Raw genomic sequence first — 26,677 nt, 5'->3', positions numbered from 1 at the left:
AAGGGAGGGGAGGGGAGGGGAGGGGAAGGGCAGGGGGCGGCTGCCGGGGCCGTGGGGGTGGAAAGGGGGCTGCCCCGCCGCCTGCTGCCGGCCCGAAGCAGCGAAACCGGGGACATAACGACGGAGTCGCAGCGAAAACGAGCGAAATCGCAGCGAAAATGGGTGAAATCGCGGCGAAATTGGTGAAATCGCAGCGAAATCGCCCCGGAGGCTGAGAGTGAGGTGAGGGAGAGCCGAGCTCCCCCGGGCTGCGGCTCAGCGAGGGCGTTGGGTGTGCTGTGAGGGGGATTTGGAGCTGGCCGGGGTTTTGGTGTGAATTCCTGGGGTTTTGGGGCTTGCTGGAACGTGGGGTGGTGGCGGTGGGGTTGATCGGCACCGGCAGTGATCCCGTAACAGCTCGGTCGTAGTAGGGCAGGTGCTCTGCCCCTTAGTGTGTTATAACAGATACAGATAAATACAGATATATCCAGGTGTTATAACATTATATATAGATAAATATAGATAAATATGGATATATCCGGGTGATATAACAGATATAACGCTGCATTTGGAGGTGCTGAGCTCCTTGGGGCTTCCACCCGAGGGGCTCCTGGAGGTCTGGATGCTCCAGAGTCAGCTGGCGTGCCACACGAAGCCAAAAGAGAGGGAAACGTGACAGATTTAATTTCTTTTTATTTATTTATTTATTTATTTTTAATTATTATTATATAATTTTTGAATTATTTTTTTTTTTAATTTGCTGCTTAACTCTTGAGAAGTGCACGACCTGCATTGTTTGGGTGGGAGGGGTGTGAACTCCGGGCTGAAAACGTGAGTGCAGTGATGCTGCTGGAAAAAAAAAACCTCGAGCCGGAGCTGTCCGTGGGAGCACCGCGGGGTTTGGGGCTGGTCGATGCCAGACGTGGTACCCCAAGGAGAGTGAAGCCTCTCAGCTCAGCATCAGGTTAATTCAACAAGTCTGTGGGTGCTGATGATTGCAGCAAATCCAGGGGACGAGCAAGGGTGGCCAGGTGCTTGTTTGCTGAGCGCTGCGTGTATCGGAGCGCTGGGGGCTGAGTTTTCTCTCCGTAACACAATATGCCAGCCGTCAGAGTCAGCAGAAGGAAAAATGAAAAGCAAATTGTGGTCGGTGACGTGGAGCCGGACCCTGAAATACTTCAGGTAGGGGCATGCTGTGGGGTGAGGGGGTAAAACTGGGTGTTTGGGACGCGCGCAGGGCAGGACCTCGTTGTGCTGCTCTTATCTGCTACCTCGCCCTGGCTTCCCTGTCTTTACCGTGGGGGGCTGAGGGAATTATCAGCTGTGTTATCTCGTGGAGATGGTGAAGGGTGCGTTATAAATACAGTACAACTGATCTTTAACTCCTGTTTGCTTGCGTGAGGACAGTCTTTTCTTGATCTCTTGCCTCCAGCATTTTGTCATGTCACTTTTCAGTGTTATTTACATCGTGTGCCTGGAAGGAAACAATCCTGATTTTCTTTTCTTGTCTCCCAGTATTTATTCTTTTAACTGCTTCATGTAACACATGAAAAACAATCCTGAACAAGGTGGAACAAGACCCAGCACCCCTCTCCCACTCTGGAGATCTAACCGCTGGATCTCCCTGCCCTTTTGCTGACTCTTTTCCGTGCGGTGCTTTTCTCCCTCCATACACATGGAGGGCATCTGCTGCCTTCCTAGGCAGCCTGGGGGCATTTTTGGGGAGGCAGAAAGCGGAGGGGCTGAGCAGTTAATGGAGAACGTGGGCACCATCTTTCTTCCTTCAGTGTTTGTGGGGAAGAGGGAGCCCCCCAGGTCTGTCCTCAGCTAGCTAATTTAAGTCTTTCTGAGGAAGTTTTGCCTAATCCTAGCATGGATTATCACACAGGCGTGCACCACTTGGGTGCCTCCTTGCCCGAGCACCACACTTGGTGCTCCCCTCGGGATCTCTCTCCCGGCAGGCAGCTTGCTGCAGGTGAGGCTACTGAAATTGGAGCCCAAGCATCAATTTTCTGGATGAGCCGTTAGGCCTGGCTTGTGTGTACCCATCAGAATCTGGTGTGTTTTGGTCTCTTTTCCACTACGTGCTGCATTACTTGCTTTATTCACGTGTGGGAGCTGTTGTGTAAATAACAGCGCTTTGCAGCCCCGTGCTGATGGGTTTTTCACTCTTGAATATCCTTTATTCCCTCTTCCAAAATGTTATAGGCAAAAATCAGGAATAAAACTGTCCCAGTCTCCAGCTCATTGCACTCCAAGAACTTTTGGCTTGGGCAGGGGGGGTTCTGAGGGGTGCAGGGAGGCTGGGTGCTGCAGTTACTGGGGCTGCTTCGGGATATTTTGGGCTCTCCTCCTGGCTCTGCAGCCTTCCAGCCTGCCCGGTGACCCCAGGCAAGTCCCTTTGCTCCTCTGCGTTTCGCTTTCCCATCTGTAAGTCCTGGCATGCCTTGGGGGGTGCTTCCAGAGATGCCAAAAAGCCCCATCTGACGTTAAAATGCTCTCATTGATGGCATGGGCTTGAAGCCTTGGAAGGCTCTTCCCAGAGCAGCGCAGCCCGTGCTGGACTCGGTCACGGGCAGAATACCCAGTGCCTGGCAGAGATCCGACGGTCTAAATGTCTGCTGAAGGTCCTGAAATTATTGGTACAAAATCACTCTTTATGGATGCATAATTCTTCTGTGATGCAGAGCTTCTGTCTGGAGAGGGGAGAGATTTAAAAAAAAAAAAAAAACAACAAAGCAACACCTACTGTGAAGGTCCAGTTTCTTGGTGATTTGGTTTGTTTTCTTTTTTTTTTTTTGCATGTCTCTGAAGTAGCTGCTCGCAGCCACTAGAGGAGACTAGCCAGCCAAGGGGGGACTCGGTGAAGAAAGGGACGCTTCAGAGCCACGCTCAGGGATGTTGCCAGGGATCCGGTGGGAAAGGGAAGGAATTTGGAAGCAGGCAGGACCACGCTGGCAGCCTGTGTCGGTAGGTGGATGGCGGCATCCTTAGCTTGGAGCCCATGGGGAGTGGGAAAAGACCGCGCCGCTGGGAAAAAAAGGGCCAAAAAGGGTTGGTTTGTGGTGCCAGTTTCCTCTGGAGTTGTGTGAACTCGGTCATCTGGGTGAGAAGACTGTTGTCCTGCACGCAGCGCATCCCAAAGATGGGAACATTTCCTCTTGCTTCCCCTCTTAGCACCAACAAAACCCCTTCAGATCGGCATCAAACCGAGAGAGGACAGGAGTACACGTGTCCTCACTGAGTCACACACAGATTATTTCAAAGAAGGTGGAGGAGTTTGGGTTTTCCAGGTCCTGAACAGCCGTGTGACCCCAGCCAGGAGCGGATTAACCTCACGGAGCTCCCGCCGGGCGGTTATTCTGATACTGACAGCCCCAGAGGGGGAGCTGTGAAGCTTGCTGAAATTCATCTCTGCAAAGAATAACAGGAACCGATGACTCCGGACCTGTCGGGTAGGGAAAACCCCAAAGGGTTGTCACTTCTGAGCTGGGAGGTGCTCGGTGCAGCGGGCTGGCTGGGTCACCCCGGTGCCGGTGAGTTGGGCAGCTGGAAAGGACTCAGCTCGAGGCAGGGGTGAAATTTCGCGGCGTGTGGGACACAGGAAGCCAGGCCACGAGCTCCAACACCCCTTTGTGCTCTGAAATTTCATCCTCTCTGGCTCATCACAGAGAAAATGCATACTGGGGGCAGGCCTGGAGGAGAGAGGGAGCTGCTGCCCCCCCCCCCCCCCCCAAAGGAAGCAGCTTCTTCCCCTGGGGCTTCTGCAGCACTGCTGGTACCTGGAGAAGTTCGAGGCCTCCAAAACTTGCACCTTGCCTCCCTGCACGGTGCTGCTGTGCCCCAGCCCTGCCCCGGCACCGCTGCCACCAGAGGGCACGGCGCCACCAGCCTGCCCTTGGTCCCCAGGGGCTCGTTTCAGAGCCCCAAATTGCCAGCGCTCAGCTCATTTAGGCTCTTGTACTGACAGCTCGTGGCTGCGCCACCAAAATCTTCCCTGCTGAAAAGCCCCCGACTCCTTGACTGACACTATCTGAGGGTTTTTGTGCAGTGGTGTGACAGTGGCAAACACTTGGGACGCCAAAGAAGCTGCTGCTGGGCTGGGAAGGGATAAAACGCACATTTTTTGGCTTGTGCCTTGCAGAAATAGCCCGAAATGCAGAGAGCTTACAGCCACTTTGCTGCTGGGTTTTGTTATTTTGCTGTTTACTCCTCTGACAAATATTACCTGCTCGCTGGTGTCACCACCCTCCTCCCTAAACCAGCGGTGGCGTTGGTGTTGGCAGCGTGCTCGGGTGTTAATTGCAGCAGCTTGGGGCAATGCCCCTGCAGATTTCCTGCCAGCTTTGTGGTGTGGGGGAGGGATGAGCCCTCCGTAGGGTCACACCTGGAATTTACCTTGCAAAAAGCTGCTGCTTGCACAGGAGGTGGAGAAGAGTTTCCAGAATGCAAAACAACATCTCGCCGCGCGTTAAGACAGCCACGGGGTGTCTTGGGGCGAAGCTCGTTTAGTCAGCCCTATAAATAGCCACCAGGGGAGAAGGTGGCTGCTGGTGGAGGGCTCTTTGATCTCGCAGACTCATAACACGATCCAGGTGCTGGAAGCGCAGGTCAGAGGCGTTAGGGCAGGAAATGAGGACGTCGCCCTGCAGGAGGAGGCAGGCAGGCTTCTCCAGGGTGTGCTGCGCCAGGCTGCTGAGCTAGACACAGAAATGAGCTTTTTGTTGTTATTTTTTTTGTTTTTACAGCCAGCTCCTCAGCAGGCGAGGTGCTGCTGTCCCTGCAGGGGCCCTGGCTCTCATCCCCTGCCACCCCACCCTCACCATCAGGACTGCAGAGGCCAAGTGTCCCAGGTCTCCTTCTCCATCCTGCCCTCCATAAGGATGAGTCCTTCCCAGCGAGGAGCTCCCAGCAGCTCCATTTGGCCAGACTGGGACGTCAGAGCAGCGTTACTGGTTCAAGTGGGGCTGGGGTGGCTGGTGTTCGCAGGGCCTTCTATTTCAACACTGCTCAGCTGATGTAAAAACTGTTCCTTCCCTTCCGAGCAGCTCGTAGCCGTGCTTGAGTCAGGGCCGCGTCTAATCCACCAGGCATGTCAGCCCACACCTCCGGGCTGGCCGGAGCTTCTGCTGCCAAAAACGATTGCAGATCTGCGGGCAGCTTGTCCTGCCTCCTCGGTGACTCAGGAGCTCTCCGTTGTATTCCTCCTGCCTGTTTTAGGGTCCAGAGGTGACGAGGAGCGGGGCTGAGCTGGCTTCCGAGGGATGACGGAGCTCAGGGTGTGCTGAGAACGGGTGGAGGAACGGGGCCAGCTCTGGGTGATGTTTTCCAGCCCAGATTCTCACAGCCTCCACAGCTGGTCCTGCTCGGGGGGATGAGCTCTGTGCCCAGCCCTGGCTGCACGTGGTGTTTCTGCCTCCCCATCCCTGCTCCGGGCGAGCTGCCTGCCTTGGACGTGCCAGGTGCTGGCTGCAGCGAGCACAGAGGCATCGGGGATGCTGTAAATCGGCATCTGGGGCATGTTTGATAGAGCCACTGCTCACCTCGGGGCTTCAGCTTGCTCCCCACCTTGGTACCTGCTTGACTTGGCCCTGTCCTCTCCCGAGGAGCAGGATTTTGGGCTGCCAGGAAGGATGGTGCAGCAGGGTGGGCACCGACAGAGCAGATGTCAGCACTGAAGCAAGGCCAGGACAACATCTCCTGCGTGTTTTTTTTCTTTCTTTTTTTTTTTTTTTTTTTGCATGCTTCCCTCTGTGGCTAACAGCTTGCCAGAGGAAGCCATCTCTGCTCCGAGCCAGAGCTGCATCTCGTGTGCCTTTTTGATTCTTTTTTTTTTTATTTTTTTTACTTTTTTGCAGCGAGCGAGGTGCTGCTGCCGGCCCCGCGGGGTGACAGCCTTACCCTGCAGCTCGGCTCCGAAGAGGCCGCTTACCACAGCCGGGTTTATTACCGCTGCCTTTTGACAAATATCTCTTGTCGGGTCAGGAAACCACACGGTGGGTGTTGCCCTTTCAGGGCAGGAGTGTGGGGGAAGGAATCCTGCTCCCCCCCCGACGAGGTGCAGGGATCCAGCCGGGTGCTGGGATGCCCCTGCTCTCCCCGGGGGGCTCTGGGGATCTCCTCCAGCTGAGTGGGGTGAAGCTGCCCGTGCCCCCCACCCCGGGCAGGGGGCATGCAGGGCCAGCAGGAGTAAATCCTGCAGCAGGTTGTGGGCTGAGCTGGCTTTGTCAGAGCAGGAGGAAGGCGAAAGTTTGGAAAATTCTCTTGGGGTTGCGTGAATTTATCCCTGCTGGGCTCGGGGTCTGTCTTTTGAGCCTTGTATTTCTGCAGCAGGACAGAGAAGCTGTCTGGGTGGGTTCTCAAAAGCCCACGTGCCTCAGCGAGGTCTCGGGTGTGGAGGCTGCTGAAACTGTTCTGGGTTGGACCGAGGCGTTGCTGACTTTTGGAGTTGCCTCCCCCAGGGTTGGGTGACCCGGTGTTGTGTGCCCTGGTCTGGCTGTGCTGTCGGTCTCGTTCTGTCCACCAAGGCACTTCCCTTTCTGTGTTTCTTTAAAATGGAGGAAAAATAGCTGAAAAACCATCAGGGATTTGGCTGGAAGAGTCGCAAAGCTGGGCAGCCGCGTGCTGTTTGAGTGGGTGACGTTCACGGGGTCGAGAGGGATTTCTGTCACCTTAAATGCCCGTTAAGTCTTGTTTTAGGACTACTGGCAGTCCTTAGCAAAGCACTTGAAGGAAATGTCTGCATCTGTAAATTTGAGCTTGGAGTCCGATGAGAGTTGCTCTTTTTTTCCCAGGGGGATCCTGGCAGTACAGGAGCAGTAGCAATGGGTGAAGTGTAGGAGCTGCTGCCGTGTTGGACCTTCTCAGCAGGCTCAAGCTGAGTTTAGAGCTTGGGTTTGGGCTCATCCTTGTCAGATCAAGTCCAGCTCCCCGTCCCCATTTTCAGATGAAATAAGAATGACCATTATCAGGCACCAAGCTGATACGAGGTTCTCCAGATCGCGTCCTGGAGTAAGCCTAAGCTGGGGAAACTTCCTTTTTTAACTCTTTCCACAGGAGCCTGATCCAAAGGCCGTTAATCTGCTGAAGTCCTGCAGCAGTCAGCCCTGCTGGCAACCCCAAGCTGACCCCCTGCAGACATCTGCAGCCCCCTCGGCTCGCGGTGTGACACCACCCTCGGCCCCTCCGTTAGCCGGGCACAGCAGCTTGTTCCTCTGGGGCTGCAGAAGCAGCAGAGACAAGGGGTGAGGCAGAGATAGGGGGTGGCAGCAGCTGTTCAGGATGCGTTGCTGATTCCGGGACATCTCCCACCCTTTTTGGAAATCGAGAACTTGGAGAGAGACAAAGAAAGAAGAGACGGCCGCTGATAAAGCCTTGTGCCGCTGACGGCCCTGTCCCCAGCGGGCTGCGACCCTCTGACTGCTTTGGGGGATTGGCACCAGCTGGGAGGCCACGATAGGCTCCACTGCTCCTCCTGGCTGCTCACCTCCCTGCTCCGGGCACGGATAGCATCTCCCTTCCTTCCTCCTCCCTCCCTTCCTCCTTCCAGTCTCCGTCTCTTCCTCTCCGAGCCTGAAGCTGTCTCCGTAACCCCGGTTAACTTGTGACCCGTGGCTGTGCACGTCCCTCAGGTCCCCTCGGGGGTCCTGGCTTAGCGACAGTGGGCTGGGAAATCCCAGAGTGTTTGGATTTCCATATCCTGGGACAAAAAAAGGGGAAAAAATAGTGAAGAAAACGTTTAAAATTGGTGACCCTGGACAACAACTGGCAGCAGGGCACCCATGGGTGCGTGATGGGGAGGGTACTTGAAGGAGCTCAGGGGGACAAGGAGCAAGGAGCACTACTCTGGGGAGATGTGGAACAAGGTTTGTGTGGCTGTGGAAGTTCGGCTGGAGGGACGGGCAGCTGTGAGGCTGGGGGCAGCAAGAGTTGGGTTGGGTTGGGGTGCTGAGACCTGCACAGCCTCAGAGCGCGCATTTCCTCAGCCTCACCTACAGCAGGGTCTCTTTTGGGGTAAATACTGAAGACTGAGTCTTTGAGGGCATGGTGAATCGAGTTCCCACACCTCGAGCAAAGGTCCTGTGGCTTCGGAGCAGACAGAGGGTTGTAGGCCATGTTTCACGTGCAGACAGCTGTCACCACGTGTGATTTTTTTCTTCTTTTCTTTTTTATTCTTCTGTAACAAGTGAATGGGGTCCCCGCATCTGGCTGCGGCGGTTAAACAGGCTTGATTTAATCGTGGGCTGATATAGGGCGCCGAGAGGAAGGAGGGGAGAGGGATGAGAAGCACCCAGCACCTGCTCGCCCCGTGCCCTGTGTGCGGGAGGGTCGGGAAATGCACGGCCCGTGGTGAGTGTGCAGGGGAAAGTGAAGGGTGAGAAGTGCTCAGGACCTTTTGCAAAGGTTTTCGGCAAGCTCCGGCAGGGGCAGGGTGGAAGCAGGACAGGGACATTGCAAAGGGGCTGGGCTTGGGAGGATGAATCGCTTCCAGAGCGGCTTTGCAGAGGCGTGATGTAGAGGTGAGACAAATCTGAGGACTCCCAGGAGAGGAGAACTCCCCTCTCCCTGGGAGCAGGTTGTTCCCAAAGGGTGCATTAAGGATTCAGCAGGACACAGGGAATGGCACCCCACAGACCTGCTATGTCCCAGCTGCTGCACGCAGGCTGCTTTGCTGTACCCCCAGGGTCAGGGCAAGCACAACTTTCAGCGCCAGGGCAGGAGATGAGGGGGGAAAGAAGAGCTGAAACCTTTCTTCCAGTATCATGTTCTGTACCCAGCAGGAAGAACTGCTTTCCCAAACCCAAGCCCAGACCAAATCTACTTTGTACAGTCTACGGAGAGCCACGGTAGTGCTGATCTGCTGAGCACGCATGGGATGCTCTGGGTGTTGGTGGTATCCTGAGCACAGACCGGTGGGTTCCCCTGCTGGGCGGTGTTTTATTCCTACCCGTGGAAGTGGGAACCGGCCTCCTGGGTGGAAAACACAAGGTAAAACTCGGCTCTTCTATGAGAAATCCCTCGGAATTGGGATTTTAGAGCAGGACACCAGAGCTGGGAAAGGCTTTGTGATCACCAAGGAACTGGGAGCCAAGGCTTTGGCTACGAGGGAGGCTTCGCCATCCAACCTGGCGCTGGGTTTCTTCCCCCTCCTCTCTGTTTGCACGTTGACTGAGACAGCAGTTTTTTTTCCCTAACCCCCCCTTTTCTTCCCTCCGCTCCACCCCCCAGCCTGGTTATCGATGAAAGGAGATCTGACACGCGATAGATCCCCAGATAAAAGCAACGTTATGAGAGAATGTGAGCGACAGCTCGGGGTGGGGGGGGGGGAAAAAAAGCAAGCCCCCAAAGAGCTGGCAAGGCGCAGCCGGGGTATCTGGTGTCAGCTCCAGGTGCAGCTGGGAAGGGGCCTGCCCTCTGCAAAGGGTTAACGCCAGGCCCGCTGCCAGGCTTCGGAGGCCTTCTGCCAGGGGTTTTGAAATCTGATTTTTTCTTTCTGCAACCCGGCGAGGTTTTGATCAACTTCCTATCCGAGAGCAGAAGTCAGAGCCGGCGCAGGAAGGCTGCTGCAGGAGCGCTGGCTCGCCGCCTCCTGCCCTCGGTGCGGGCAGCCGGGGTGCTACGGGGGATGAAGGACAGGGAGCAGCCCTCAAAGCTCGGTGGGCACCCCGTTAGGTTCCTATATCAGAGCCCAGGCTCACTTCACCCCTGTGCCATGGATCACTTTACCCCAGTCCATGGCTCTCGCTTCGAAGCTCCCCACATGGAGCAGCAAAAAGCTTCGTGCCCCTCTGCCTGCCACGGGTGGAAGCCCAAAGGCTGAGACCTCCCCGGTGCCCCAAAGCTCCAAAATCAGCCATCAGAAAGTCAGCTTCATGGGCTTGAAGCCCACCACCCCCCATGGGAGGCGAGGTGCACGGGGCTCCCTCCTGCCCCCCCTCTTTGCGGCCACCACAGGGTTGTCCCCGAGGGGCGTTTTGGCACAGCAGGTCCCCCACCCATGCAGATGTACCCAAATCCACTCGCTCTAACCCAGGAGTCATTTGCACAAAGCTGCTTCTCGGTGTCCCTTTGCATATGCAGCTGGGGCTTTTTCTTGCGAGGACTTTCCACTTGAGAAGGGTCGGGCTGAAGCTGAAGTTTTTGGGGATTTGCTGTCTTTGGGAGGGCTCGGTTTCTCTGTGCACGTGTCGTACGGAGGAGCTGGGCCTGGGCGAGCACAGATGGACTCCAGGCCTATGGAAAGTACCTTTCAAACCAGCCCTGTTTAAATTTCTGGCCTGAGCCAGAAGAGAAATAAATAAATAAAGATGGGAGGTTGTCTGTTTTTGCCTGATGTATTTAATTTCATTAACAGCCAGAGCCTGGGTCAGCCTCTCCATTGGAAATACCCCAAAAAGTCTCAGATTTTGCAGAGATTTCCCCAAATTCTTCAGCTGGGGAGCATGACGCTTCTCATCGTTAGCCAAAAACCATCTCAGCGTTTTTCTGTCATCTTGCTCAGAGCCAGCCAGCGGGGGCCACGTCTCCTGGTAGGGTACGGGCACAGCCAGGTTGCTCGCTCTGCATTGTGTGGCTTGATCAGGACAGGGAAGGATGCCACCCTAATTTATGATTAAATAAAATAATGACTTGAGGTTTTATGGTGCCCCAAATCTCGAATACCATCAGAGTGTGGAGCTCAGCAGAGGGGAGTCCCAGTTCTGCCCAGTGTCTTGGTGCTACCAGCACCCGTCCTGGTGTGTGGGACCAGTAAAGCCAGCAGCACAACTGGGAAGGTTTTAGGTGAAGGTTTTAGGTGCTCAGGGTTGTGACAGGGCAGGCAAGGAAATAACTGCTGAGGTACTTTGTGGAGCGTAGGTGCTGCTGTTTGCCTTCAAAGCTCCTGTGCCACATTTGTTTTCTGCCTCCCTTGCATCTGTTTTTTTTTGTGCATTTTTTTTTTTGGTTTGTTTGTGTTTTGTTTTTTGTTTGTTTTTTTTTTTTTTTGACTGCGATGCAACTGTCAGAGCTCTTTGAAACTGTCAGCCTGCGCAGCTGAAGGGTTAAGGGCAGGCCACGCAGTGAGCCCGAGCACGGCAGGCTGCTTTGATGGCTGAGGGCTGCCAGCACCACCTCTGCTGCCAAAGCGCTGCTTTCAGCGTAGCGCCTCCTGAGCGCCGCGTTGCAGGGCGAGCTCGGCGAAGCGTCCACGTGCACACCCAGCCTCATCTTCCCTCAGCACCTCCTGGGCCTGCAGGGGTTTGGCCGAGGCAGATTTGCAGCTGCAAGAAGTGGCAGGAGACCCGCGGGGACTGGGAAGTGGCCGGCCCTCGGGGCACCGGGGCGGCTCTGAGCTGTGCATCCAAGCATCAACCTCTGCAGGTGAGCAGAGATCGTTGCTGAGCATCTATTTTCTCCTCAGCTTACGGCGTGCAGGAAGTAAATAAACACTCGGGCAGGCTTCTAACGTATTTGTCAGCTAAATGGTGGTTAAAAAAAATGACTTTGCATACCGTGGGGGCTGAATGGGCTCGGGTCTGCACGTGGGAGCCCGTTGAAATCGGTGGGGTCTCAAGGGTGTAAAACTGATGGCAAGCATCAGCCTTGTCCAAGCCCTTTGTATCTCATCATCTCAGCTATTGGCACACACAGCGGTGCCCTGCAGCTCTTGTGGTGTTAGTCACGGGCTGACCTTTCTGCTCTTGGGCATGCAGGGACTGGGCTTGCCCACATCAGCGAAGGAATCATCCAGGGTTTGATGGTTATAACTGCAAAGACAGGAGTCGGGTCTGTCTTTGGCAGCGTCTCCAAAGCCCAGAGCCCTGTCAGGCTCCCAAGTACAAATGCAGTGTCCCTAGTTTACCATTTATTAGCTAATTAGGACCAACTGCAACCTCATGTAGTATGTGCTTGAGAGTGAAAGATCCCCAGCTTCCGTGGGCATCGCGTCGGTATCCGGAGCAGGGTAAGTCTCCTGAGCCAAGGAGGAGTTTCCAGGGCACGCAGTTAGTTTCTGGTGTCCCTGGTCGGTTGTTCGCAGTAACAGCTGACACTGAGATGAATGTGTCTCTCCTCTTTCAGATGCATCATAATCTCTGGCCTCAAACAGCTCATGCAGGCACTTGGCATCGCTGCGTGACAACCCGGTAGTGAGGGATGGTGAGGCAGAGGAGAGGAGAGCGTGGCTGGAGCTGAAGGGAGCTGCCCTGGCAGGAGGCTGAGGAGTCTCCGGAGAAAAAAAAAATCCCACAATTTTACCCCGTGGAAACAAAACCCTGTGAATGTTAATATTGAAATTTACTGCAAGTGGCTTACTTGGTGCAGCAGCCACAGGCCCCACCAGCGTGGTTCTCCAAAGGACTAAACGTCCAGGTTATAAGGCAGAATGCATTTGCTGGGGGCGTGTAGGGAGCCAAAGTGAAAAGCATCACGTCCACTTCAAAGCAAAAAGAGTGAGGCGGAGATTTGTCAATTTACACAGGCTTTTGGGATGGAATGGGCTCTTCTGAGTCCCACCTTTGGCTTTGGCACCAGCCCTTTCCCTGGGGGCAGAAGGGGACTGGGTATCTCGGTTTCTGGTTTCTGTAGGTGGTGTAAGTCATGTATCTACAGTGGCAGGTAGGATGTTTTCCACCGGTGTTTTTCAGAGGCTGAAAAAAGTGCAGATTTCCTCCTCTTCACTGTGCGTTATTTTGGATAAGCGAGGTTTTTGGCCTGCTCAGCACCTCGAGTACAAGCAGTGTCTGCGTTTCCTCCTAACCTGGCACCTTTCCTCCTTCGCCAAATTCAGCACAGCAGAAGGGCGAGGCGGCGTATTCAGCTCATGCTGCTGAGAAAATCGTAGCAAGGGCAGAAAGAGGAGGTTGTCTGAGAGCTCCCAGCCGTACCGTGCAGGAGATTTTGGATAGGAAGTGAAGAGCAACTTTTCCCATGGGAACTACAGGGGGAGGCAAGCCGAACTGAATGGAGGCCTCATAAATCAATGACACACACCTTCGACTGTGCTATAGCCTTGGGCGGCCGGAATTTATAAGCCCAATCAATAATTGAGGGGAAAAAAAAGCAACAAAACAAGAAAATACATCAGTTATAAAAATGCTGGGTTCCGTGCAAGTCTCTTTCCATCAGCCTCAAACCAGCTCGGAAGGGGAAACTGAGGCACGGGGCGTGGGGTCTGTTTGCTGAGGGCGTGCAGGGAAGGTGTGCATGTATTTGCTCCGTCCTGGAGCTCTGAACTCAAACCGATGCAGCTGCTCGTGGCCAGCCCCGCTCCTCACCTCCCCTCTGGGTAAGGGAGGAAGAGGTCAGGCAGTCCGACGGGCAGGGACACCCACGTTTTGTTCCACTTCTCAGCTAAATATATATTCCATGTGTGTTTTTTTGTTTTTTTTTCGCCCAGAAGCGGCACAGCGCTTGTGCTGCCTGCTGGACAAGTGTGCGTTGTCGGAGCAATTTCAGGTGTTAACCAACTCGTCGGTGTCAAACGGCGATGATGGGATTTTCCAGGGCTGTCATTCTCAGCCTAAGCTGCGGCAGCTGTGATGGAAATAAAGTCGAGTACGCTGTGAAGTGCATGGGCCCAGGGAGATGTGATTCAGGACGTATGATCGTACTTCTCCGTGTGCTGTCATCAAGGTAACCTTCGAATTTGTGGCTGAGTAAAAGCAGGCTGCTTGCAGCCAGGTCAGTAACCGGGTCACAGTCTCCCTCCGGTGCTGTGACCCCAATAACTGCCCCTCCTAAGCTCGGGGGTGATAATTAGTGATGGGTTTTTCTCCGTGCCTCAGCCTAGACACTAGCTGGGTGCTTGGAGTCCCTCCTTGGGCAGAGCTTGAGGGTGCAGCCAGCTCTTCTGCTGCCTTGCTGCCCTCAGCTTTCTCTGTGGGTAGGAATTTCAACCCCCTAACACTTTAGGGCAACCTCTCCCTCTCACCTGGGCGTTAGCAGAGCACCAGGGGCTCATGTGCAGTTGGTTTTCGTTGTTCTTTTGAGGGCAGCGAGCTTCTAAGAAACCCAGAGAGGGAGCACAAAGGGACCTTTTGCTTATCTCTGACCTTTCTGGCAGGGATGTGCCTCCAGGGCCCAGATAATGCGAAAGCTGGGATGCGTGATTAGGGATTGAGGCCCTGAGATGCCATCTGCAAAGGTCTGGTAAAGACCTGTGGGGTGGCTGCGAAGGGGGAAATATAAAAGTCCTGCCTGCAAAGAGGTGGTGAGAGGCCAGGGGTGGAGGGATGTGGGACTGGGGGGGCCGTGCCAAAGCAGGGGCTTTGCAAAAGGGCCAGGGGAGAGGTTGTGGCCTTTGAGTTTCTCGCTGATGAGGGTTTCAGTGAGCTGGATTTGGGGGAAGAGCCTCCCCCAGCCCATGCCCTGCTGTGCACAGAACCCCACGTGCCCTGCCCGTGGTTTGCACTGCCCAGTGCGAACATTTCCCCATGAAAAATCAGCATTTTCTTTTTACCTAAGTGGACGTAGATGAGGGCAGGAGACGGGGTGACCCTGCTGGGGTCTGTAGCCACCCACTTTGGGCACAGGTCAAGAACTGGGGCTTGGAGGAAGCGAGTCCTGGATTTGGGCTTTGTGCTCCACGTCCCAGCTCACGTCACGGTGCCTGAGAGCCCTCCAGACACCGCTCCTGTGAGCAGCAAAGGCAGAACTGGAGCTGCTGGTGTCTGAGAGCTGCTTTCCAGCAGAACCGGAGCTTTTTCTGGTGTCTGCTAAGGAGTGCTTTTTCTTGCCAGAAGCGTGTTTTGGGTCTCGTTTCTCCTGAGCTGCCTGCTTGTGTGGAGCTTGTGGGAACGTAGCCGCGTTGGTACCTTCACTGGGCCACCTCTGTCCGACTCGGCTGGATTAAGAATTTATGGGAAAGGAAGGACAGACGCACACAGCAGGATTGCATACGGCCTGTTTCTGTAGAAAACAAGACCAGAAGCTTGGCGAGGGCTCGGGTTCATCCTGCTGCAGGACAGGAAGATTTTTGTGGGATGGGAAAAATGTTCCCTGCCCAGCTCCGGTCCGTGCCGCAGTGCAGGGAGACCCAGTGCGGTGAGCCTGGGCTGCCTGGACAGACAGACAGGACCACAGGGGGTGTTTATGTCCAGCAACCTCAGGAAAAATTCCCCTTTCTGCCGTCGCAGCCAAAGCCTGCCTCTTCCACCCCGCGAAGGACAGCACGAGGTGAGCAAGGCGGAAAAGGGAATAACCGGGCAGAAAGCGCAGAATCCACACACGTATATTTATTTTCAGGTAGGAAATCAACCCCCTTCCTAGCCTCGCTGCAGAACAACATCCTCTGAAGCCTCTTGTTTTGCTGAGGCCTCTCAGAGCCGTTCCCATCCTGCATCCCCACGGCCCCACCCTGCCGCGAGGAGTTGCGCTTTCAGTAGCCCCACACCGGGGTGCCTGGGGCCAGCTGGGGTGTAGCCCGTGATGCTTATCTTCCTGGGGCCTTGAGAATATTATTTTCTTTTTCCTCAGCTTGTTTTTTCTCTCCCCCCCCCTTCTTCTTGTGTGTTTAGGCTCCAGTGACCCAGCTCTGATTTCCTTTTTTAATTAATCGCAGCAGCCTTGGTTTCTGTGTTTGGCGCAGTAACGAGCGTTTCCTTTGTCGCTGCTGTCACTTCCACGGCTCTGCCTGCCGCTGGGGCTCAGAAGGTGCAGCCCTGCTCCCTGCTTCGTCATAAATAGGTCCCGAGACCTTTATCTGCCAGCACCCTTCGAGCAGCAGAAGCCCTTAAATGTGGTCGCACCGACACGAGGGGCTTTACATCAACACGGTTTTACCCGTGGGCGAATTTACATCGAGTTAAATGGTTCGGCCACCGTAATTTTCTTTGCATGGTGAAATGAGTGAAGATTTTCTCCAGGTGGGAGGGAAGGGGGAAGTCCTCCTGGCTCTGAGATGAAGCTGATAAAGTCCATCCCTGCGTGGCTTATCCCATTCACGTTCTCCTGCTCCCTTAATTAGGGGGGGCACCGACGGCGAGGGCGCTCTGCAGGCAGCCGGATCCTGTCCCTGATCTGTTGGAAATCTTCCCTGGGAGCAGGGATCCTGTCCCTGATCTGTCGGAAATCTGTCGGAAATCACCCGTGGGAGCAGAGCAGGCAGCACAACGGCTGGGCTCGAGGAAGGGACGCAGACTGGCAGCAGGAAGGGGAGCTCAGCTGGGCTTCACCCAGGAAACCAGACCCCAAATTGTCCTCGCTCCCCTCCTGGCAGCCAGTTTCTCGTGGGACTCCTTTCTCTGCCTTATCTCGCCGGGTTGGCACCTCCTCAGTGTCTCCTTGAGCTCTCTGGGCGCGGAAAGGCTGGGGTCTGGGGGCAGGGGGGCTTTTGTACCATTGTAAGGCAAATAAGAGCTGCTGGTTCCTGAATCCGGGCGCTCGCAGCACTTGGAGCAGGCAGGCCACTTCAAAGGGCTTTCTGGGAGCTGTCACTACAAAAGCTAGCGCTCGGCAATTAAAGTCTCTAAATCCTGACTGAAGCTGATTAATTTACACCAAGTTAATTACTAGGTCCCTTTCCAAGAGCCTGATACGAGTCATCCCATCGCACGATGTCATTTTCAGGGAGAATTAAACCCTTTGCTTAAATGTTTATGGAGCTGCTTTGAAGACGCAGTCCTGTGGCATCTTCAGCCTGGGAATTTTCTATTTTTTTTTTCCATCTCGAAGGCCTTTAGCGCCGTTAATGAATGAACATCATTAATGATTAATCACCTAAATATGAATGGAGTAGGCATAGTGCCAGGTAAAAGCAGAATAAATGCGTTTGCCCGAGCTCTGCTTTGACACGTGTGCTTTGTGCAGCTGGCAGCAGCTCCTCTGAATCCAGCGGGGAGTGCTGGCCCTCCGCTGTCTTGTTTGGCCAAAGGGAAACTGAGGCATGAAGGAACTAAATGATCCGTCCATGCTAACGAGCAAGGCAGGAAAGAGCTGGGAAAATAACCCCAAAGCCCTGACACTTCCCAGCTTCTTCCAGTATTTTTCTCCTCACCGTGAGCATTTATTACATTTCCATTTGAGATCGTATCGACTCGGTGAGAGGGATGATGTTCCCTGTTCTCTCTGGGAAAACTGAGATACTAGAAAATAGAAATGACTCAGAGCAAGACAGAAGATCCCCTATAAAAGGAGTAGGGACAATTTGCTAGAGCTGTTACTGGTGTGGACTCTGAAGCATGTGGCTCAGCATCTCCTGTCGTTCTTTTTATAACACAAGATAGTCCTCATATCCAGGGAGTATCCGAGCCCTTCCTTGCTTGTAATCTTGCTCAGGAATCGCCAGGAGTTGGCACTGTGGGCTCCAAAGGAAGTGGCAGGAGCCAGGACTGGTTGTTAGCTGTCAAGCCCCAAAAGGTCACGCTTAGGTTGTGGCGCTGAGAGGAACGAGGTAGGAGTGCTGGTGCAAATGGAAAACATTTCCATGCGCTGCGCTGTTGTCTCTAGGAAACCTTTCAAGCACTCCCAGACCCAGCAGCTCGCTGAGAAGACCCAGATCTCATTTCTTTCACTACACTTGCCAGCAAAAAGGGTGGTTTTTTTCTTTTTTTTTTTTTTTTTTTCTTCGAGTAGAATCTGCTCCTGGCTCCGCCGGAGCCGGTCACAGTTTTTGTTCCAAATTTAAGCCCTTCCGTATTCAGCTGGGCTTTCTGCACTGCCACACGGGCTGATCCCTGCGTGGGCAGGGGGGAGCTGCCTGCTGAACCCTGCCTGCCCTCCTGGGGATCCCCCGATTCCCCCGGGTGACCCCGCAGCTGCGCCGGGAGCCGGGCAGTGACTGCGGACATGCACGTGGCCCTTCTGCCCCGGAGCGTGACCACGGGAAAGGGGCTTTGTCCCAAATTGCAGGCGATGCTCTGGGGCCCTTCAGCGGGTGAACCAACGGATTTCGGGGGGAGCCTTCGGCCTCGGTGGCCTCGGTGGCAGCAGGGGCTTGGGGGGCTCCTGGCACCTCCCTGCTGCTTGGGTGCTTGCCGGGCCGATGAGATGCTTAAACTTCCCTCGTGCCCCAAGGAGCAACCCCAGCTGCTCCCAGCATCAGGCAGGGAGGTGAATCCTCTCGGTTTTTTTTTGGAGCTGTTTTCTCCAAGGGACTCAAAGGACCTGGAGCCGCTCCAGTTCCCTTTGGCCAAAGCCCTCGAATTACAGGGTATGGGAGAGATGTAAGTAGCAGTGAGGTCTCTCTGTCATCGCCCACCGCTTCCAACTGCTTTCATTCCTCCGGGGCCTCCTGTTCTTTCCTCCCCTGTAGCAATTAAGAGTTCATCCAGTTCCCAGCTGACCTGGGCTCTCTTTTGGGAACTCTCAGGGGCAGCTGCAGGCCGACTGCGCTCCCGCTGGGGTCAGGACGGGAGCTGAACCCATCAGTCACCACCCAGGGATGGGCTGCTGAGCTGTGCCTGACTTTCTCCTGGATTTTCAGACCACTGGGGGAAGGTTGGCTCGGCCGCGCCGCGTGTCTTTCTCCTTCCATTCTGCACTACGAGGGCTGTCAGCCGCCAAACTGGGCAAGACCAGCACGAAACTGGAGCACCGCAGCAGGTAACTGGACCACCACAACACGCAACCGAGAGGCTGGAGCCTGCAGAAAGCCTTGGCCAAATGATTTCAGAGCGCTCTGGGGCTGGCACGCATCCCCAGATGGCTGCTTTTAAGGGCGGCAGCGATTCTCTCCAAGCGTCTGCTCAGACAGCCGGCGCTGCTCACTGCAGCAATGGCCACGGGATCACACCTTTAAATCAAACGGCTCTCGTCTCTGTGAAATCTTCAGCTCAGATGTGGGATGGGAGGGGGCAGGTTTCTAATAAAGCTCAGCTGTCTCCAAGAATAATCCAGACCCTGTTCTTCCACCACTGCCTTTGAGAACAAAAAGACTCGCTGGCTGCTGAGCGCCTTTGAAAACTCAGCCCTTGATCTAGCTTTTATTTTTCTCTCCTTGTCCTCCCTTTTCTTCCCCTTTCTGGCTCTCCTAGCGTGCATGCATCTTCCCAGCTCCTGTCTCTGCCGAGGAGTCCCCGTCTCGTGCCAGTTTGACGTTTGCCTGTTCTGGATGCCAGAAACCCCTGGAGCTCAGGTGGGAGGAGAAGCGAGTCGCTGCTTCCCACCCTGCGTGCCACTCGGAACCCGGCCTGGGAAACGAAAGCTCCTTGGCTGTGTCTGCTGGGGCCGTTTCCTCCTGTCCCCTTGCCAGCTGAGCCTCACACGTTTGTCTCAGGAGAAGCAGAGCGATGCTGTTCATCTGCTTTGCTTCGCCCCCTTCTCCTCGTGCTTCTCCCAGCTGCTGCTGGCAGCTCGCGAGCCGCTCGCTTCCCTCCTGCCTGCACTGCTGTGCCGGGTGGCAGCGAGGTGTCTCCCCTTTTCTTCTCCTTAGGGTCACGTTAACAAGTTCAGCTTGGCCGGGGGAGCAGGCTGCTCCAAACCGAGGCAGGAGAAGCCAGATGAGAGACTCCAGAGGTGGCCGTTCCGAAGTCACGCTTGCAGAACAAAGGCAGGGCCGTTCGGGGTCAGGGACCAGCAAAGCTCGCACGCCGCTGCACCCGCCGGGCTGTGACGACCCGCGTGTCCTCGTCCCCGTGTTCCTCATGTATTTGTGCAGGCTGCGTGCTCCTCTGACTCTCTCCCAGGTTTTTAGCAGGTGGAGCATTGCTTCCCGGAGCGGTGCCATCCCCTGGCGCTGCTCCATCACCCCTGCAGCCCCGTGACAGCCACTTACCCGGCCCTGCAACACCTCCCGGCCCCAAACCAGCATCTCCAGCATCCTTCTGCTGCTTCCAGCGGGCTTTGGCTCAAGTACACGAGGAAGGAGACGTTTTTATGGTACTGACAGTTCCTGGTAGGCCCAGCGAGCCCCGCACTCCTTGCTGCCTGTCCCAAGCTGTGCAGATAACCGGGGGGTGGCTCTGAGGATGGGGCCGGGCAGCGCTTCTGCACTTATCGGTGCTCTGAGCCTGGAGCAGGGCTGGCACGGCAGCCCTGGGGCAGGGAGTTTTGCCCACCAAAAGGTGAAGAGGGAGCCAAGAGCAGCTGCGAGGTCACCTCGTTTGCTGGGCTCTGGGAAATCACCCAGAGAGGAGTTTGCAGCCCTCCATCGCATCACAGAGCAGGGGAAAATCCGTGCAAAGGAGTGCCACAGGGATCAGCGCCCGGGGGAAGAGGGCTGTGTCCCCCACACCCAGCACGCAGGAATGTGTCTGAGCAGAACAGAGGGGCTGGTGGTGTGCTTGGAGCGATCTGATGGCGCTGGGGAAAGCTCCGAGCTGTCGTGCCCAGGCTGCCTCCAGCTCCTCTGCTCCTTGGGGAGCTCCAGCCCAGCACCCGGCAGCTCTCCGGCCAGGCGTTAGCGCTCGTTTTGGGGCCATGCTCTGCCAGCTCGCCTTCTAAATAACGCCGGAGGGCTACAGAAATAACCTCAGAAGCGCTCATGCCTGATTGCAGGAACCGATTTGTTTGTCAGTTTGCGGTGGGAAGGAAGTGCATCTTTTAATTGCTGCAGACAGGATCCTGGTAGGAGCCTGGGGCCGGTGCTGCGCTGCGGTACATCCGATTCCCTTCTGCTCAGGCTCTTGGACTGACCCGAGAGTGCCTCTAGCTCTGCTCACACGGGCTGTGAGGGCATGGCTGCAAGCCGCTGACTTATTTTAGGCTAGTTAGGTGGCTGTAGGACTAGCTGAACAGGACACCGTACCAATTTTTCCAGCTCAGCACAGCCATAGGAACCACCACAGATTTCAGCCTAGGTAGCTCAGGAGGCAAAAACGTCTTTTTCCCTGCTAGGAGAGGGCAGGAGCTGCAGGGCTCAGAGCAAAAATAGCAGGTTAGTGGTGGAAGAAATGGTTAATGTGTCGGGGCTGCTGCTGGAATCCCTCCACCAGGGATCTGCCCGAGTGCAGCGGGAATGCTGCTTGCTCGGTGATGTGCATGCACTCACAGAGCGTGTCTCATTAGCGCGTTGTTAATGTCAGTAATTATTGGTGCTGTGAGCGCAGGAGCATACGTAGATCATGTACAGCAACCAGAAGCGCTGGGAGAAATGCACCCACGTGTTATTAGGGATATTAGGGTCTCAGTTTTAGAGCTGTCGCCCCGTGCAGGGGTACCTGGCTGTCACAAGAAGTGCGGTGACATCTGTGCCTCTGGGAGGGGTGTTCAGGGAGCACGGTGTGACCCCCAGAGAAGGAGCCTTGCCTACAAGGCTGCAGGTTGTCTTCTGAACGCTGCTTCTGCGTGGATCGCTTCATTTCCATTAATTAACACAGGGAGGGGACGTTTGCCTTTGCCTGAAATTAATCACCGTGCCTTGTGAAGTCCTCAAAATTTTCCTCTTTGACTGCAGCTGGACCTGGAAGGATGAGCGTGCTCCTTCCTGCCAGGGTGGGGAACACAGGAACCCTTTGCACACCTTGGCTCAGCGTGGCGAGGCAGGTCGGCAGCAAAGCTGGGGGGCTTGGGGGCTTTTTTTTGGGGGCAGGGGGCTGCCACACACAGATACAGCTGTGGTGCTGGGCAGGAGGGCGGCTCAGCTCGGCGCCCGCTGGCTCTGAAGGCATTTTGGGCTGAGGCAGTGTAGGTGCAGGACGTTTCCTTCCAGTTACCCCGAGGGTGAGCTGAGTGTGCCCAGCACGCCCATGGGGAGGGCTTCTGGGCTGCAAGGTCCAGCTCAAAGCTCCTGTAGCACGTTCGGCCCGTGCTGGAAGGGAGCAGCAAGGCAGGTGCACCCCGAGTGGGGGAAGTCAGGGGGCACCAATCCTTTCCTTTCTTCCCCCAAAACCACTTGTGGGCACATCCACACGGCATTGTCCTCCCTCCAAGGAACCGGCTCTAGCTCGGACCTGCTGATCTGACATCCCTGCCCCAACGTGGGCACAGCCACGTCTCCAGTGCAGCACCAGCAGTGGGGGACCCCCTGCGAGCCCACCTTCCCTGCGTGGGATCCCCTCTGCTCCTCTAACAGGGAACAGGGTACACCCTCCTGCCCTGCTCTTGTGCACCACTCTCAGTTCTTGTTTTTCTCCCAGCCAAACCAAGGTTAAAATCCTGCCTGCCAGACTGCTCAGTGCATTGCACTGCCCTGCCCCTGAGATCTGCCTGCCTCCAGCCCTGCTGCCCTGCCTCTGCTGTGCCAGGGTCCTGCAAAACTCAGCTGGGTGCTACCATGCAGGGAATGGCTGGGACACAGGCTCAAGGTGCTACAAACACCCCACAGCAGCCCCAGCTCCCTGCAGCAGCCCTGAGCCCAGCTTTCGAGGACTTTTCCCTTCTCCCTGCTCTGCTCCAGTTGCACCAGTCCCCGCTCCTCATCCCTCCACCATCCAGGACTGCCCCTTTTTCCAGCACAGCCCCCTCTCTTTGCTGGGGCAAATTCCCCTTCTGCCCGCAGCGCTGAGAAGCTTTGAGCTGCCTCTGCTTCTGCCTGGCAGTTTGCGTTGGCAAAGAGGTGCTAGGCACCGGGCTTGCCACATCAAATGAAAAATATCATGCAACCAAAAATTCTTAGAAAAACCCAAACGCATCTAATCTGCCGAACGGGGCACGCGAGGCACCGACAACAAGATCAGGGCAGGGCAGGAAAGGGCAGGAAGGATGGACAAAGGAAGGGTGTTGTAAAAAAGATCTATTTTATATGTAAAATTTCGGGGTAGTATTTTTTAACAATTTGCATAATTGGCTACCACAGATAATCCCCTGAAATGAACTAAATATATCACAACTGGGGGCTTTCCAAGCCCAGCTTGCTTTCTGAAATTGATTGGTTTCAGCTTTGCTTTTTTTTTTTTTTTTTTTTTTTCTACGCTCTTTCTTTCTATCTTTACCAGCTGAGTTTGGCTGGTTTCTGAAATGCCTGATTTGGGAGCAAAACTAAACATTCACCTGGGGATGGCTTACTATGGTACGAGTTTGAGTCAATGAAAATGCGACTTAATTTTAGATTTCGTTAGGAAAAGGGAACTAAGGCAGAAAACAGCTGCTGCAGTGACAGATGAAGACCAACCCGTTCTGATGCTTTTCATAAAAAGTCAGGTGAAAAATCTAGCCCAGCTGCTCACAAAGGGAGATGCTCCGAAGCCACTTCTGGAAATGCTCTCCTAAATGAGTTGCCAAAAGATGTAGTGGACGCTTGTGGAGTGCTTGGGTATAAACACGTCTCTTCATCTGTTTGCGACTCCTTCCAGTCCCTTTTTTGTCCTGTTCTGGAAGCCACTTAAGCAAAGGGGTTCGGGTCCAACTGCTTCTCACTTTTAATGGTCTTGGTTAAGAAAATAATGTCATGAAATTGAGACGGATCCCAGCAACAGGCAGGCGCAGGTATAGAAGCGATGGACACGGCATAAACCCAAACAGTACCCACGAGCACAGTTTATTTCTGTTTAAATAGAGATTTGGTCCAAGCTGTAGCAACGGCCACTCTAAAAAGGGGGTTTAAGTTGACAGAAAGTTGTGTTTTGACCTTAGAAGCATCAGGCTTTCTTCGGAAGGCTGGTGTGCATCGTAACTGGATGATGCATCGAAGCGCCGCCGAGATTCAGTGTTCAGATGATATCACTCCGAGCTAATTAGCTGTACTCAAAAGCCTGACCAAGTCAGAGGAAAGGGAATGCTGTGGTTGCCAGTAATGGGAAAGATATTAGGAAACACGTCCCGCGGGCCAAATCCTGCAACGTTAAGCTCGTAGTCGAGCACGCTTCCCTTCGATTCAGTGAAAGCATTGCTCTGAAGTTAAGAATGAATGAGATACGAGAAAGGAGAGAGAGCCAGCTACGGGGGGAGACGGTTGTCTTGTGTTTGAGCACGGGACCGAGACCAGGAAATCCTCCACTCCCCTGCCCCTGAGCCAGGGAACAGCTGAAGGAGCTGGGAAGATGCCTCGGTCCCGGTGCCTGCGGGCTCCCAGCCGTCTGCACCAGGGCAGCAGCCGACGTGCCGCGTCCCTGCCGCGCTCTGACCCCGCTGCCGTGTCTGCAGGTGGAGCTGGGCACCCCGCAGCCTGTCCCGCTGCTCCCGGTCCATTTTATCAGCAGTTATCAAGCACCAATGATGGGCTGTAGGCTGGGCTGGCTCCTGCTGAAGCAGCAGGGACTGTGACGCCAAACCGTCACGGCGCGATTTGCTAGCCCTCGTGTTGCTAGCCCTTGTTCTTTCCTGGGAATGCTTGCAATATCTCTCTGCTTTAGGGAAATCTGGGTGGGAAATATCACAGATGAGGGTGTTTGAAGTGCTTTGAAAGCCTCTAACCAGAAAAAGTGAAACGCTGTCTTCGCTCTTCCTCTTACACATACAAAATGGTACCTGCTTTTCATTTTATTCGGGGGATTTCCTATAGCAAATGATATAGTTATTTGCTCGTTGGATTTGGTTTTCAAGCCCTTCGGTATGTTAAGCAGTTTCAGTTTGATGTCCCCGAGGACACCGTAGTTGCGGTGTGCCTGAGGATGAAGGTGGCACAGCTCCTGGTAGCTCAAAATCGAAGGAGGCAGCTGGGAAACACGAGGCAGAAAGCAGTGGGGAAAAGAAATATCGTGTGCATGGACAGCCCGGGGGGCCGGGCCCGCTGCTGATGCAGAGTCAGGTAGCTGAAGGCTTTCTGCAGGGAAGAGCTTTCAGAAATGGCCATTTGAATTTCCATCCCCCAAAAAAATGCTTTAGCCTTGATCTGAGGCCACGTTGTGGCACCGGCTGCCCCTTGGAATCGGGCTTCCATCCTCATCGCTCCTTTCACAGCCCCAGCTGCTGGTCAGCCTTCTTCGTTCATCACCAGCATACCAGAAAAATGAGCCTCCTTTATGATTCAGCGAAGAATAACATTGCTGGTTCGAGATCCTGGAAGTCTGGAGGCCATCAGTTTTTTAATTTTTACTCTGAAGGAATTTCCTTTTCTTCATATTGCTGGGCTCTCTTGCCAAAGCCAGGAAGCTGACTATCTATGGACAACAGTGACCAAAATTTGGTTTTCCTGGAATTTTCTCTTTTCCCTCCGCACACCCACACAATAGGCTTTTTAGGACGCCTGCAGCCTGTAATTTGCCTTTCTAGCCTGATAATGTGGCTCGCGGAGGCATCAGTTTTGCCAAGTCATCATCTGGAAGGAACACTTGCTTATGCAACGGGCTTCGTTCTCCCCCTCCGTGTCCGATGGCCCACGGTTGCCACCGAGCCCGGCTCCAGCCTTAGGGGCTGCGTCAGAACCGCCCCGCAGACGCTGGGAACCAGGAGAAAGACCATGAAGTCTGGGAAAGGGCCCGAAACTTTCAATTTCAAAAGGCACAGCCCAGAAACCAGAAGGACCAAGAACCCAATGCTGTGGTTTCCCTTTGCCTGACTAAAGAAAATAGCTGCTGTCTATTTTTACTAAAAATGTGGGACGTGGGGCCCTTCTCTTCCCCTGCACAACTGGGGGATGCTGCTCACAGCGCAAGAGGGGGGGAGTGGAGCAGGGGGGTCGTCCCGGATTAAAACCAGCTGACTGGTCCACAGAAATCTCTCCCGTAGATTCTTGAAATATTTCTTGCCCACACCGCTAGGAGATTTATTTGTAAGGTAAAAGAAATTTAGCTGGGAGAGGGATTCGGGAATCTCATCGCACCTACAAAAATTCCTCGTTCCCATTTTAAGGCAGGGATGGGATCGATCTGAGTCTCCCTGCTCTTCCTTTCTTCCCTCCAGTTCCATCTCGCCGTGCTATGTGGTATTCTGAGGGCTTGCATTGCAACAGATCAACGCTGATAGCATCATTAAGGGCTTGCAATGTATCGGATACCTTGCAGAAAATGAAAGCCATCTGTCCAAGTGCAGAAATGGGATTCCAGCGTGTGAAATGTATTGCGTGTGTTATGCACGGGATCTCTGTGTTCACTGTCATGAGGAGCACTGGCAACCTCTAAACCTCTGATCAAAAAGATGTTTCTCATTTCCAACGTTAAAAAAAATAATAAAATCCTGAGCAGAGAGAGCAGAGTCTTGTTTTACTTACACTTATTAACTTCGTCTGTTTGTTCTTCATTAAGAGACTCTTTTTAGATGACTGAAAGTACAAAAAAAAAGTACTAAATGTGTCAAAATGGCACACAGAAGTGACTCGCTGGGGGGAGTAGCTATTGTGGCAGATCACTCTGCTGCTAAGCCCTTTAGTTCTTTGTTCCTTATCCTAAAAATGCATGCAAGTGTATATGCTAAGGAATAACTCCAGCTGAACTGGCCAGAGATGTTCCAGCTGAGCTCTCTTTATACGACACCACAGCCCCAAATCCTTAATTTCTATGAATTCCATTGCTCTGTTCCTTCCTGAGCACAAGCAGCTATCTTCCCAGGATCACAGATACAGATTACTGCTGTGGGTTGAATTTGGGCTTATTTCCCTCCTCTTCCATCTGTCATTCCTCGGTACAGCCAGAATGCCTTCAGCCCAGCAGTGCTGCAATGTAAAATTGAATTATACGGCCCTGAGGTGTGTTGCAGGAGTGTGTACCACCGAGGTGCTTCGTTCCAGAAGGAAGGGCAGTCAGCAACGGCAGGGAATAAAGCGGTCTAGCAGAGTGAGATACACTGGTGCTCAGGAATGTGCTTCCCACCTCCAACGTTTGTGATTGTAATTAATCATTTGGTTGCAACTGTGGCAGCAATGACACATTGCAGCACCATCCCGGTCGTGAAAAGGGTTATACGAGCAGGCCATCCCCTTCGGGCATGTTCCCTTCACAGCCAGTATGGGAAAGTTTCATAGAAA

General features: G+C 54.3%; 1 protein-coding gene across 1 annotated transcript in view; it reads left to right on the top strand.

Annotated features, from left to right (window-relative positions):
• Positions 1-65: 65 nt before the first annotated feature.
• The window catches only part of CCND3 (cyclin D3), a 39,848-nt gene continuing 13,236 nt past the window's right edge, over positions 66-26,677 (top strand). Inside the window, exon 1 of the mRNA XM_032203450.1 lies at positions 66-222. The gene's annotated coding sequence lies outside the window, so the exon portion shown is untranslated. The remainder of the gene's footprint in view (positions 223-26,677) is intronic.

Source organism: Aythya fuligula, chromosome 25 (genome assembly GCF_009819795.1).
Source record: "Aythya fuligula isolate bAytFul2 chromosome 25, bAytFul2.pri, whole genome shotgun sequence".
NCBI classification, from domain to species: domain Eukaryota; kingdom Metazoa; phylum Chordata; class Aves; order Anseriformes; family Anatidae; genus Aythya; species Aythya fuligula.
Note: the sequence above shows the minus strand (reverse complement) of the source record. Positions and strands in the feature narration are given on the sequence as shown.